Genomic DNA, 15139 nt, shown 5'->3' with positions numbered 1-15139 from the left:
TGTGTAACGTGCAACCACTGGGCCAGCTGTCAGTCTACAAGGGTCCTCGGCTCTCTTAGAGGTTGAAAGAAGTAACAACCGAGTAACACGGTAAAAGTGCAGAAAGGTTGCTCACTGATTCTGGTAAGGGTCTTCCGCATTTCCTTGTTGGTACCTCTGCTAAGAGGCGCCTGAGGTCGGAGGATAGGACTGTCTACTGTCTACTATCTACTATCTACTATCTAATTTCTTAAAAAAGATTAGATGACACCTTCAGGAAAAAAAATAGCTGAGTGTATTAGTGGAATTATTTTAATAGTAATAATTGTACTAGTATTAATATATTGTTTCATAAAAACATCAAAGGGAGCTGAGGGAATCAGAGACATGCTGTGGGGAGTATAAATGTCAGAAAATAATCTTAGTTGTCCAGACTGTAAATGTGTTGTTATAATTCAAAAGGCATTGACAATACAAACTAGTAAATTGATAGCGGTGATAGGAACTGACACTGATTGTTCAGTAACATATGGTAAACATGAGGGAATTTTTAATCCAACGATATATACAGCAATAGTTGGAAGTCATGGTTGTCAGACTATCTAAAAACCCAAATAGGATTGGGATGGTGGCTAATATATAATTTTTTAGAAGGATAAGGCCACCTACATGTCCATTAATTAATAAAATATCAGTAAAGTATGTACCCAAGTTGATCAAGCAATCCATAACAGGATTTAATTGTAAAGGTGTATAAAATTAGAATAACAGTCACTTCTCAGGCACACTAGGGGCCGGTATTCCCATAACTGCAGTAATGGGGGCCCAGGGCAGTAAAGGTATGATGGTACAGACATCATACACTCCTGCGGATCTAGTTAAGGAAAGAGAAGGTATTGTGGCTGTTAGAGAAATCTATATCATCTTTAGGAAGGCGGGATTGCCAGATTTTCAGAAAGAATATAGTATATGGATTACTAGGAATAATAAAGAACACCAAGTATCAGCATGGGTAAGGGCATGTAGACAAATAGAACAAGAACAAATGGTAAAGGAGGAGATGTTAGAAGACATCCAGGGACATACAGATGTAAACTTGCCTCCTACTCAGCCACCCCCAAGTGCACCATCAGACCCACAGTCACCCATTAGAAGGGACGTCAGGACAACTACCCCCTGTAAAGGAAATTATGATATTTTTAATTAAGCAATATATAGCTTTCATAGATGATGTAGAAGTCAATTAATTAAAAATGACTAACTACAGACCTTCGTAGGTAAAGAAATTCCAATTAGATTAACAGATTTAAAGGATGAGCGGTTATGCTTCAAAAATTTGGATATAACTCACTTTCAGTAAAGATAAGCAAGATAAGCTGTCTGTCCTGCTCTAAGTGAGAAATATTTACAGATGTCTTTGTTCAATTGGTTGCAGGTCATAGCTACAATTTAAAGGATTTTGTTTATTATTATAGTAACCATAAGAGGGTATGCCATGTTTTATGTATAAATATTAGTATACCAGTTTCAGTAAAACAGAACTGATTAATCTAAACAACAGTGTGAGTCTCAGATCAATTCTCCAGTGTGCACAGTACACCTGAATTAGAAGGGATTTTACTGGTGGCAAAAGGTCTATTGCCTTTAACATACTTAGAGGCCACAGTGAGCTTCGAAAATCTTCCTGAAAAACTGAAGGAGTCGGGGAGAGGCAGAACTAGGAACGACAAAACCGCGGTGGGTAGAAGTTTTATTCTGCTCTAAAAAGGTCGTTGTTATTTCTGTGTCTTCTAAGATTCATCAGTTTGATATGAAGGTTCAAGAATACTCACCATTCTGGTTCTGATAAGATTCATTGTTTGTATTTGTTATATTTTGACATATTGCTTTATATGTCTGTTGTTGAAGAAAGGTGTACAATAATATTTAAATTAACCACTGAAGGATTTAGAGTTAACAGTATTTGTGCTGGTAGAAATTCGAGAAAGCCTTTTAAATTCAGAGGGTCATTCTTTTTGGCTATTGAAACTTGAGAATTGCACTGGACTATTTTTAGCTGCAGTCTTATTTTTTCATATATTCTCTTTTGCGCCAGATATAATACTTTTTGTATTGGTTGTACAAAATGAATTAGGAAAAAGAAAAGACAAAATACACATTGTGCATATATTTTTTTTTAGTTTTTTGCTATGTTTCTGTCTTACAACCTGTCAGTGAGAGACAGCGAATGGAATGTCTTCCCCTTCCTATTCTGTGTAAAAGACTTCAGTGTGTTGAGAAAGGGAGGGGGGATATGAGCAGAGGGGGAATGAAGTTGCAGATTCTCTCCCCAGTTTGTTCAGTGTTCAGTGTGAAAGAGAAGGATTTATTTGACAATATATGTGGTTGATAGAAAAAAAGGTTTTTCACGTGTGCTTCGGTAATTCAAGAGTAATTGAATTATCTCAGCAGTGGTAACAACCTTATTGAAGCTGAAGCTAATTGAATGCTGGGACTTGTAGTTCCACAACTCTATGCTGTAACATATCAGTTATATTTATTTATTTTTTCTTCCTCTTTTAGCAAGAAAGTGTTTTATGGATTACTGAAAGAATAATCTTTTCTGCTTTTCCATTTTTAAACTTGTATTAGTATAATTTTACCACATTTCTGGATATTGATTTGAAGGGATTTTTGTTAGTAATTTGACTTGTTGTACAATGTTAGGATTCCAGCTAGGTCATTTAGGTCTATTGTAGGTGCAAATGATTTTTTTTTTTTTGTGTTGCCTCTATGGATAAATGTATGCCTGCTGAAACGATATTTAGCTGAGAGAATGTTAGGTGAACATTTGTGTGTGATTTAATGTCAGACCCCTAGACCAGGCGAATTGAAACCAAAAGAACCTCCTGCCCCACCCGCATACAACGATATGTTGGATGCAGCAGCAGGAGATTCAGTGACACAGGCTATTTCACAGAGTCAAATAAATGAAGTAGCTGGTCCTGCTGGAGTAGGACAAAAAAACAACAAAACTGTAGGTTCTGGGGACTTGTGGTTACAGAGGTGTTTAATACATTGTACACAATTACTAGAACAGGCTCCAGCAGCTGTTGAATAAAAACAAGACACTCTTCCAATATGTAGATGACTTACTACTGTGTTGCCAAATGATTGAAGGGTGTCAGGAAGAGACTATATCATTAATTAACTTCTTAGGGCAGCAAAATTGCAAGGTATCACCCACAAAAATACAAGCAGCGCAGAGTAAGGTAATATTTTTAGGACATTGCATCTCACAAGGTACCAGACACCTCACACAGGACAGGATAACTGCAATCCAGCAGGTAAAGCCACCACAGAACACCAAGGAATTAAGGACACTCCTAGGTTTGGTAGGGTACTGCAGGGAATGGATTGCCGGAGCATCCCTCCTAATGCAACCCCTCTATGATGCTCTTAGTGAGGTAAAAGGGTCCAGGATATATTTAACTGAATCACAACTAACATTGTTTGAAACATTAAAACAAGCCATTGTGCAGGCACCAGCGTTAGGATTACCACAATATGATAAGCCATTTGCCTTGTTCTGCAATGAATCTAAGGGACATGCACAAGGGGTCCTTTCACAGGTACACTCACATAAACAGAGACCGCTGGCTTACTATTCATTACATCTAGACAGTATCATAAGAGGAGCCCCGTCCTGCATAAGGGCGGTGGCAGCCACAGCCTTGCTAAAAGATAAGGTGGCAGATATAGTACTAGACCACCCCTTAACTATACAGGTCCCACATGCAGTTACAGAAATACTAAACCAAGCAAGAACAAAGCATCTGTCCACAGCAAGGATCACTAAGTATGAGGTGTCATTATTAAGTCATGCACATGTAACAATTAAAAGATGCACAGTTTTGAACCTGCTACACTGTTTCCAGTTGAAGCAGGTTCAACAGAGGGGAGAGAGGTGGGTGGGGACCTACCCACCCTTGATGAATCAGAAAGGGAGAAATGTATCAGTACCAGACAAAATACACACCAAAATTTTCCCTTTTCTGAGTCACATGACTGTGCTGAACTAATGAAGCTAGAAATGAAGGAATTAGAAAATGTGACAGATGTCCCTATACCTAATGCAGATTGGAACTTATTTGTTGACGGTTCCAGGTATTATTATGAAGGGTCACCACACACACAGGGTATGCTGTGACCACCCTGGAAGAGACTTTGATACAACAACCACTCCCACCTTTCTGCTCAGCACAGGAGGCGGAGTTGCATGCACTCACTGAGGCATGTATAATGTCAGAAAACCAAACAGCTAACATATACACAGACTCCAGGTACGCATATGGCGTGGCCCATGATTTTGGGCCAATATGGAAGAGCAGGGATTTTGTGGGGTCAGCAGGAAAACCTATCAAGCATGCAGAACAGATAAGGGCTCTGTTTAGAGCTCTGCAGCTACCCACGAAGGTAGCTATATTGAAAGTCCAGGCACACACTAAAGAAAAGACTAGGGAGGCTATGGGAAATGCTAAGGCAGATGCTGCTGCTAAACAGGCAGCCCTTATGCCCAGGGTGCAGGTCTGCCATGTGACACAGGGTGAAAACCCTGTAGAGCCTATAACTCTTGACATACTGCAAAAGTTCCAGGAACAAGTCTCCTCAATAGACAAAAAGCCTGGGAAAAGGAAGGTGCTACATGTCAGGGAGGGCTCTGGAGAACAGATAATAAGTATTGTCTGCCCAGAAGACTATACCCTATGATGACTCAATTGGCACATGGGCTGGTCCACAATTCTAAAGAAGCTATGACCAATATTGTCTTAGGACATTGGATAGCACAGGATTCAATGCAGCTGCTACGGCATATGCAGCAGCCTGTGTGATATGCGAAAAATACAATCCAGGTCAGGTAGTGAAAACACCACAGAACACACCAAAGCCATTGTACCCATTTCAGAGATTGCAGATTGACTATATACAGCTACCTAGGGTAGGAACATATGAGTATGTCCTTGTGTGTACAGATCTATTCTCAAATTGGCCAGAGGCCTGGGCAGTGGCTAAGGCAACAGCTAAAAACACTGCCAAGAAACTGATAAGTGAGGTAATTTGCAGGTATGGAATACCTGAAACAATAGAATCAGACCGAGGATCGCATTTTACGGGGGAAGTAATGCAAAATATAATGAAGGATATGGGGATACAGCAAGCCTTTCATACCCCGTATAGGCCGCAGGCAAGTGGAAAAGTGGAAAGATTGAAAGGCACATTAAAGTTAAAAATTCAGAAGATGATTGCAGAAACAGGAAAAACCTGGTTAAATTGTCTACCTTTAGCTCTATATTCAGTTAGAACAACACCAGGAAAGAAGCATAAGTTGTCCCCTTATGAAATATTGTTTGGGGGAGCCCCGAAGACAGGGTGTTATTTTCCTCAGCAATTGCAACATAATCATGCAGATCTAACTGATTATTTAATACAGCTTACAAAGATAATTGACTAATGTGCACTCAAGTTTTCTCCTCCATTCCAGATCCAAATAACGATACAGGAACACATGCCTTGCAACCAGGAGATTGGGTCTACCTAAAAAGGCACATGAGGAAAACTTTGGAACCCAGATTTGATGGTCCATATCAAGTGGTCTTGACTACTCCCACTTCTGTTAAGTTAGGAGGACGAGACACCTGGGTCCACGCATCTCACTGCAAAAAGCTGACAGTGAAAATTGAAGCACCATGAATCCTTTTTGTGTGATAATGTGCATAGCCCTAGTAACAGTACAGATAATGTATATACAGATGTATACGCCAGGAAATAAAGTTAAGAAGGTAGACTTAACCAAATGTGCAGGTATGATATGGAATAAATCAAGTAATCACGAAGAATGTGTGATGGTAGATGTAGGAACAGGAAGTAGTAGAAGAATGATTCCATATCCCTGTTGTAAGTTAAACTTTACATTTACTGGTGGCCATGGGTTTGTAGAAACAGCAGGGAGGAATGAACCCCATCATTTTTGGGCACCAGGGGAAAATGATACTATGACCATAACTAATAGTACTCCCATCATATGCTGCACTGAACCATTTATCAAATTAAAAGGGTATAACCCAAGCCTGGATAGAAGCCCTCAAGTGTGTAAATGGCTCCAATAATAATACAGTACCTATAGGAAGGGCGTGGAAGGGAATAGGGGATTTGATGATGATGTGTTCCAACAGTACTGAGATACCAGGGGAGTATGTACTCATGAAAAGACTATACATATTAGACCCCAAGCCAAGAGTCATAAATGATACTCTAATCTAGGTGCCCTCTACTTGCAGAAATATAGGTACTAGGAAATATGTTACCCAGCACACTTTCAACATCACATTCCCTCTTGATCCCATGTGCCAAAATAGGAAAAAAAGGGAGTGGTATGATACATTATTGGGGGCAACAGGTACTGGAATGGGGGTACTTAACAGTATAGACATAGAAACATTGAGTAATAAGATGAGTGCAGCAGGAGAAGATATAAACAAGGTAATCACCATGCAGGCACAGTGGATGCCTACAGTTTTCACGCCTTTGCAGAAACTAATTATGGGACAAAGAATATTTACAGATATTTAATGCAACATTTTTCAATTCCTTAGGAATAGATGTAAATATCTCCTTGATGTTTAACTGGACTGAATGCTCAATTAAGACACTGTATCAGAAAATACAAAAGAGTAACGCTCAAACTCAATTAAGGACTAACAATGAACTGGTATATAGAAATATGTTTAATGTAGCTACGCAGCTATGGATTCAAACTGATGGAATGGGTGTAAAGTGTACAGAAAACTGGTGCATAGGAAGTTTTCAGACATACAGTATACTGAGGACTGAGATAATGTGTAAATTCCTCATATTGCCTGTCCCACTCTATGCCCAGGTCGGTGGAACACAACTATGGACCCCGCAGATAAGACGGGAGTATATAGATGATAACAACAACACACATAACTTAGGATTGAGTTCAAATACAGACAATGGAATAGTGTGCTCTCAAAACACTCAAGTTTATGAACCTTGTAAGCTAGAACATCCAACTAGTGTCTGTAATTGGGAGCTCCATGACAGGAGAAATGATATGTTTATAGAAGTAGCACCACAAATAGTGTGCTTAGTAACCCATGATAAACAAACTATAGAAATGTATAACTTGACTAACCCATTTTCAGGATGTATCCAAAATGTTACTCATCTAATATGGAGGAATGAGACTTGTATATTCTATAAAGATAGGGGAGACAATATATATCAGCAATTTATCCCAATTAAACTACCCTCCTATAACTTGACTATTAATCTTCAGGGGATAATCAATGCTATAAACAACACCCAGCGCCTGGCAGAACATTTGGCACAGGTAAACTATTCAGCTAATCATGCACAAATGCAGACAGTAATAGAAGCACGGGAATTAAAATATGTAGCTCGTCAATTAAAAGATAATCTGCAACACCATTGGTGGGATGTGTTCATAGGTAATTCCCCCACTGCAACAGGTATTTTTAAGGTAATGCTCCATCCAATACTGGTAATAATAATGGTTTTGATCCTGTTGATTGTTCGGAATTGTTATTTGTCCTGTAAGTTTAGGAAAATGGTAAATCAGGCCATGACTCTGGTACCAACATATTTTAATCAAACTCAAAAAGTATGTACCTCATGTAAACGGAAGAACCCCTATCAAGCAAAAATAACATGTGTATACTGCAGTGAAATACTGCTAGGGAAAGAATAAATGATGCAAGGATACTTTCTCTTGTGAATGATCAATTCTCTATCCCCATGGAGACTTTAAGTCAAAGTCGGGATAAATGTAGCTTGAGACCAGGTAGCCCTGTATCATGACATGATAGGAAGGGTCAGGAAACACATGTATATTTGTTTAATGTAATAAAAAGAGGGGATTGTGAGAGTATAAAATAATTGATAGTTATTAAGATGTACAAATATATGTGAAATGCCTTAAAAACTATACAGGACTACGCTTTGAAGAAAAAAACAGATGCTTCCTATGGAACAGACAGCAGCAGGATGCCAGACTGAAGGAAGCAGCTGGCAGGAAAAGCATGTAATGCTGAACAGAGGATGTGGCTTTATATGTATATTTGCTGAGCTAAAGAGATTTCCTTATATGTCATTGTCGTTAACCAGTTAATGCTGGTCACTATGTATAAATAAAAGGTCAGCTTGCATAGACCCACAGAGCTGATTTTGAAACTGCAACACCTTGTTTGTGTTTCATTTCTCCACTTTGCTGTCGACGGCAAAATACCACATAGGAAATCAGGTTATCAGAGATTAATAGTAGGGGCACCAAGCCTCGGTACCCTGACAGGGTTAAGTGGACATAATAAGTTGTGGGACAAATAAGTAGAGGGGTAGTATCTAACCTAGTGTTCCGCTGTTAGTTTTCTCTCTGGATGGTCTGGTGACTGATATGACTCCAGGAGAGCCTACCAACAAATTTTACTGTGAGGCTGGAGTGCGATGGTCTTCTATGTGGTGACTTGCAGTATACAGCGGTTGAGAGGGATCAAAGACTCCTTTATGGTGTCCCACACCTGACTTAGAAACCCAACAAGAGGTGGGTACGGCTGAGACCACCAGTGTTTGCGGGACTCCTACTACAGCAGTTCAGAAAGCATGTAGGGAGACTAAACAGTGGGGGGGGTCAGAAACACCAGGCACTCACCCGGATACAGCATAGGGCAAACGGGCCCCTAGATCAGAGGAGGCCAGTGGGCTTGTAGCACAGAAAAAATGACAGGCTGTTGCAGCAGGCAAACGGGTCACCACAAGGGGGAAGTGCGTCCGTCGCTTCTCACTCCTCTCTGGGTTCCTCCTCCTTCCCAGCAGGCACCTCTTCCTGTTGAGTTCCGGAAGTGAAGGGGACAATGGTGGCCGCGACTTCCGGATCAGCGTGGCCAGGACCCCGAGTGGGGATTCGTCGCCAGGCACTTCACAGGACGTGAGCCGGGAAGCCCTCAGGAGCAGCACTCCAGACCGACAGCGTCGCCGGAGCCGGGCTGAAGCCGCGGGGCGGCCGGGGGCAGCTCCGGACAGGCGGGAGTTCTCCGGGTTGACAAGACGACGCGCTGGCAGAGCGGCAGACGCTGAGCTGGGCGGGGGACAGCACCCCCTGGGCTGCAGGAGAGAGAGCCTCCGAAGCGGGAGCCCGCCCGGGCAGCAGGGACCAACGAAGGCAGCGGGGATCGCCACACGGCAGCCGACAGGGCCGAAGCAGGTGAGAGTGTTACCTCCGGTCGAGGAGCGTTTTCTAGAGGCTCACCGGGGAGACAAAAACGGGTCTTGGAGGGTAAATTTGAACCGTTATTGGGAGATGTCACGGGAGCTCCACAAGAACGTGTCCTCTCACTTTGGCGTCCAAGCCACGCCCCTAAGGTTAGCTTTTTTAAAGCCCCATTAGCAATGTAAATGCTAATGCAAATTAATTTACCAATTGTTACATCCCAATCCAGATATGAACATTTGAGTTCACATCCATAATACTTGTACCCCTGAATTTGAAGTCCAAAAAATACACTATATAACAGGTGTGTGTAAGCTTACAACCTGTGTTTTCACACACATTTGACTTGGCTTCAAAGTGAGTATATGTGTGTTGCCGCAAAGGAACATTGTATGACTGCACCAATACACAATATAGTTGATGTGTAACATATGACAAATAGCATATGATGCCGCACAACAGTGCTGTCCAAAAGGGAATGACAAAAAAAATGTGGAGACCAACTCCAACAGATGCTGAAGTAGCATCTGACGCAAAGACCTTGGCCTTTAATATGTGGACTTGTGTAGCATTTGTCTGTGGCCACGATTGAAAACATAGGTGCATTTCACTTGCAAGTGTTTTAGGGCCAGTTGGCTCCAACCGGTCCTAGCCTAGGAAGTGTGGCAGTCAATGCCATCAACATATATGAAACACAGAGGTGTTTTGCTAATCTCTATAAGTGCACAGACCCTGTTGAACATTCTAAAATGTGCCACAACCAAAGAGACTATACCAAAAGCACAAATATCTCTAATGTTAAAGGTAAAAACCACGACATATAGTGTAATTTCAGGGGAAGGGCAGCATGTGGCTAAGGGTCAAAAAACCAAACATGCCATCAATATATTGGACAAGTAGACATGTGCCTTAACGTGCCCCAAAGAACTATGTATGGATTCTTGTGTATAACAATAGAAAGAACAGCAGGGTAGTAGTCAGCAGATACTTGATTGGGACTGTTATAGAGACAAAGTGACAAAGCCACGGAGCGAAACTCGCGTTGGCGTTTAACTCTCACTCATCCTCTAGCTTTCTAGCACCTACCAAGAATCGCTCCCCAGTTTTATTTGAGGCAGGGCATATTCACATAATCCCGCGATTCTTGTAGATTAGTCTTATCGGTCCTTGGTGCCTTTGCTACGGGGTCTTACAATCCTTTGTTTATTACGTATTGAAACTTTGATCTAGACTCTACGGCTGTCAAATAGGGACATACTAAATTCATGTCCCCATTTATCAATGGGACCTTATAAAGTGTATTATGCTGCATTCTATTGACCTAATTTGAGAATATTACGATATTAGCATCTTTGCAGTATATCCTTCTAGCGGATCAAATGCATGAACCATCAAGCATTTGTGGACTTTCCTTAATTGATATTAATTGATGTCTGCCTCATACCACTTAGGATGGCTATGTAATACACCAACCTAATATTTTGCAGATGCAATTTGTGTCTATTTAGGATGGCTATACAATACACCACCTAATACTTTATAGACGCAACTCTATAGCGCTGAATTAGCGTATATCTATATAATTAGGAGGATTTAAGTGGGACTTTGCAAAATACTTTTTTGCATTTTAACCACATATCACGAGTTTTTATCTTTTTCTTTTATTTCGCTCAATACTTTTCTTTTTAATTAATCTCAATAAAGGTTACTTTTTATCAAGCACTCTTGGAGTGCCTCAACTTACACTGTCTTCTCCAATCTCTTTCTTCCCTGTTTGAATGTATATCATACTTGATTGGGACTGTTTGACACTATTGCATGGTCAGATTTATTGTTAACAAACATGAATCTATGGTTGCAGCAGAAAACATAGCAAATAAGACAGTGGCCTGTGTGCAAAAGTTACTTGCATCAAGAGTGGACAATCTGGGTAAAGTCAAGAAACATAAGATTGTAAGCTTTCGAGCAAGGTTCTCTTACCTCTCTGTCTGTATGTATTACCCAGTATTGTCTTATCAATGTTTGTTCCTAATTGTAAAGCGCTACGGAATTTGCTGGCGCTATATAAATAAATGTTGATGATGGTAAGCAGCCTAGGAGCATTGGAGAAATACTTCAATGCGAACCTGCAGAACTCCAAAAGGCACACCAGCTTGGCCTGTTGAATGTAAAACAAACAATTACTTCAGCAAAATTAGATCTCATATAACGTTAAATAATGTACTTAGTAAATGCCTTGGTGCACATGAAGGTGTCCCCTGTAATGTAATCAGGAAAGTGTCTTGTAAGGTTCAACACATTGCTCTCTGTAATCATGCCTTGTGAATGTTCCATATACCTTTATTTAGCTGTGTGTTTGGCATCATTTGTGCCTTGAAAGTCCCCACTTAAAATAAATTGACAAAATGTGCAAATTGCCTATTGTCCACAAGCCAGTGCACCAAATGAACCTCACAAATGTACCGTTTTTGTGACACTAAAATTTCATGCAGCACCAACACATTACTCTTAAGAGTTATTCAAAACAATATAGATACTTTCATTCATCCACTGCATTCCCCATGGGCACATCCTCCCCAAACGTTGTGACATCTGCTGTTCCATATTAAACTAACATTTGAACACAAATAAATTCTTGCAAAACCTCAAGAGAGTGTGATATTGGAAGCAGGGCCGCCATCAGGGGGGTACAGGTTGTACTGTTGTACCGGGCCCGGGCTCACCAGGGGGCCCAGCCGAGCCCGGTACAACAGCCAGCGCAACACCAACTTAACTTACCTGTCTTGCTTCTCTGCTCTCATGTTTTCAGCGTGACAGCCAGGCACCAGAATACGATCGCAGGGGTGGAGGAATCATTCCCCTGCGATCATGTGACAGCCAGGCAGCTTCCAATCATGATCGCAGGGGAATCATTGCTCCGCCCCTGCGATCATGTAATCCTCCCTGTCATTGATGGTGTGGACGTCACACCACTGTTCCCGCCGCCACAGAGGAAGAAGAGGAAGCATCAGAAGGAAAAGGAAAAGAAGGAGAAGGAAAAGAAGGAAAAGAAGGAAAAGAAAAGAAGGAGAAGAAGGAGAAGAAGGAGAAGAAGGAGAAGAAGGAGAAGAAGGAGAAGAAGGAGAAGAAGGAGAAGAAGGAGCAACATTTCTAACTAAGTAACTTTTAAAGATTTTATTTTTCAGGTTTTTCTGTTTGTTTCAAGGGGCTGCATTACTAAAAATGAAAAATATAATTAATCTGCTTCCAGATTTTATTGATTAAATATATTTTATTGAATTCTACATTTTAATTTATATACTGGGACGTACTAAAAGGAATGCCAATAGACTTCTATGATAGCAAATTGAATTTTTATGCATATTTTAGAAAATCTTATACTTCTTAAATATGTCTTCCACACACTTATTGCTAAGGTACTTGGTCATGTTTTACATGTGGAATGACATGGAATGACAGACGATTACTGTGGAATGACAGCTGTTTTATACGTCATGTCAATGCAGAAATATCAGTAAAAACTTGCATTTCTCCCCCCAAAAAAACCCCAATTTCTCCCATATCCCCTAATCCACTGAAACCAGCTCCTCCGCTCCATCAGAACTTCCCCCAACTTGTCCAGCTTCAAATGGGCCCTAAAAACCCACCTCTTCCTTAAAGCCCTTCACCCCCCACCCAGTGACCTCCTTCCAGTCTCCCCCTACCCCCCTCCCTCTCCTGTCCCCCTCCTTCTTCCCACCTTTTCATTCTCCTCTCCCCCCCTCTCCGTCTCTGCCTCTGCTCTCCCCATTCCCTCCTCCTACCATTGTGTCTCTGTCCGTCCTACCCTCCCCTTAGATTGTACGCTCCTCCGAGCAGGGCTTCCTCTCCTTCTGTTCACCACCTTAACTCTGATCTCCAGCTCCTTGTCTCCTCTGTGAGGTCCTCCGGCCCCTGTCTCTACCCCACTGGGGGCTCTCACCTCTAATCTAGCTGTTCATTGAGCTTCTGAGTTACTGTGCTTTCTGTTAACTGTACTGTGCTGTCTCACCCTGTATCGCGTTTCTGTCTGTCCCTGTACGGCGCTACGGATACCTAGTGGCGCCCTATAAATAAAAATTAATAATAATAATAATAATAACACACACTAATCCCTTTGCATATGCGCTCCCCCACACCTGTACCCCACCACACAAGACTCGTAACGTGGAATGACGGAAGATTAATGTAGAATTATTTATAATTATTTCAACATTGCTCTGATTTTTATTTATGAATTTCATTTTTATTAATGCAGACCCTGTTATTATTGTTGACTAATATCTTTTTTTTTATTGAAAACGTAATAGGTGTATGGTTTACCATTCAGGTTTGGTAACCTGTTTACAATTGGACGTATATATATATATATTTTTATACATATTTACATTTGTGTGTAGGTATATGGGATTATTTGTAGAGAGAGATATGCATACTTCTGTTGCAGTGTATTCATATGTACATTAGGTTTAGCCTGACTTGCCCTCCTATTTCCCTTTCAGGTTATTTATACATCTCAAGGGTCAATGAACAGCTAACTATACTATCTAATTTATATTAATAGTGAGGGATACCCTAGGTTAGTTCTGCTCTTGCACAAATAGGGAGCAGAGCGCAAACCTATATTTTTATTAACAACAATTACTGTTATCTTTAATTACCACCTGTATTATTCTTCTGAAACTGGAAATAATTATAGCTAAATACAACTTCATTTTTTTTGTTTCTTAGCCGTGAGTAAATGCTTTGAGTATTGTGTTGCAGTAGAATGTTGGATATGTATCTGGTGCTGATGTTAAGGTGACGTGACATAAAACGCCTTTCGGCAGTGGTTGGTCAGACAGCAGCAGGAGCAGCATGATGAGTATATATTAGTCTGCATTACTTTAATATGTAATAACCGATTAATGTTAATTTAGGACATGTTACTTGTTACTGGGCTTAACAGTTACTGCTGGAATGGACATTGTTATAGCAGGACATTACTATATAACTGTTTGCATATTATTGGTGGTTATTAGTGGGGACCATTGTTACAGCTGGCCTATTACTCAGAATTTTAAAATCCACACTGATTGCACTTTGCACGGTGGCTTAGTTAATGGCACTTCTGCCTCACAGCACTGGGGTTATGAGTTTGATTCCTGACCACAGCCTTATCTGTCTGAAGTTTGTATGTTCTCCCTGTGTTTACGCCGGTTTCCTCCCACACTCCAAAAACATGCTGGTCGGTAAATTGACTGCTATCAAAATTGACCCTAGTCTCTGTCTGTATGTGTATGATAGGGAATTTAGACTGTAAGCTAAAATGGGGCAGGGACTGATGTGAATGAGTTCTCTGTACAGCGCTGCGGAGTTAGTGGCGCTAGATCAATAAATTATAATGCTATTGTTTTATTAGTTGAATACACATTGTTGCACTGCTGTAAGTGGAGAAAGTGATTCCACCCCCTAGTTTACAGTAGCAATTTAATAGCGAAATCCTGAAACCATTTAATATCGTATAAAAGTGGTATAAAAATCTGTTTTTTGTTTATTCCTGATCACCCAGATGTAGTTAAAATATGAAAATCTGAAAGGTTTAACTACATTTGACGTTCTATATTTTAAAACATAATGGAGATCATTGACAAAGCGTACTGAGGGCGCACCGCAAAACATCCTACTTTTTGCACCGGTGTGCCCCAGACGTCTGCGTGGCGCACACTAATGTTCCCACCGCCACTGTAGGAAGAAAGAGCAGAGGCTGCAAGTAAGTAAATTTATTTGCTTGCTAATATATGTATTTGAACCTATGTCATTCTTTTTCTGGCCAGAAATTTTCCTGTATAAGACAGATAGAGGCTACAGCAATCA

The 15139-nt window shown here is 40.7% G+C and overlaps 1 long non-coding RNA gene across 1 annotated transcript; it reads left to right on the top strand.

Moving 5' to 3' along the window:
* Nucleotides 1-1602: 1602 nt before the first annotated feature.
* On the top strand, nucleotides 1603-5719 carry LOC142157743 (uncharacterized). The gene is made up of 2 exons (XR_012692600.1): nucleotides 1603-1716; nucleotides 5501-5719. It is a non-coding gene; the product is annotated as an uncharacterized LOC142157743 (long non-coding RNA).
* Nucleotides 5720-15139: the final 9420 nt, after the last annotated feature.

This window comes from Mixophyes fleayi, chromosome 5 (genome assembly GCF_038048845.1).
Source record: "Mixophyes fleayi isolate aMixFle1 chromosome 5, aMixFle1.hap1, whole genome shotgun sequence".
In the NCBI taxonomy this organism is placed as follows: domain Eukaryota; kingdom Metazoa; phylum Chordata; class Amphibia; order Anura; family Limnodynastidae; genus Mixophyes; species Mixophyes fleayi.
The sequence above is the reverse complement of the archived record's forward strand: the minus strand, read 5'-3'. Positions and strand labels throughout refer to the sequence as shown.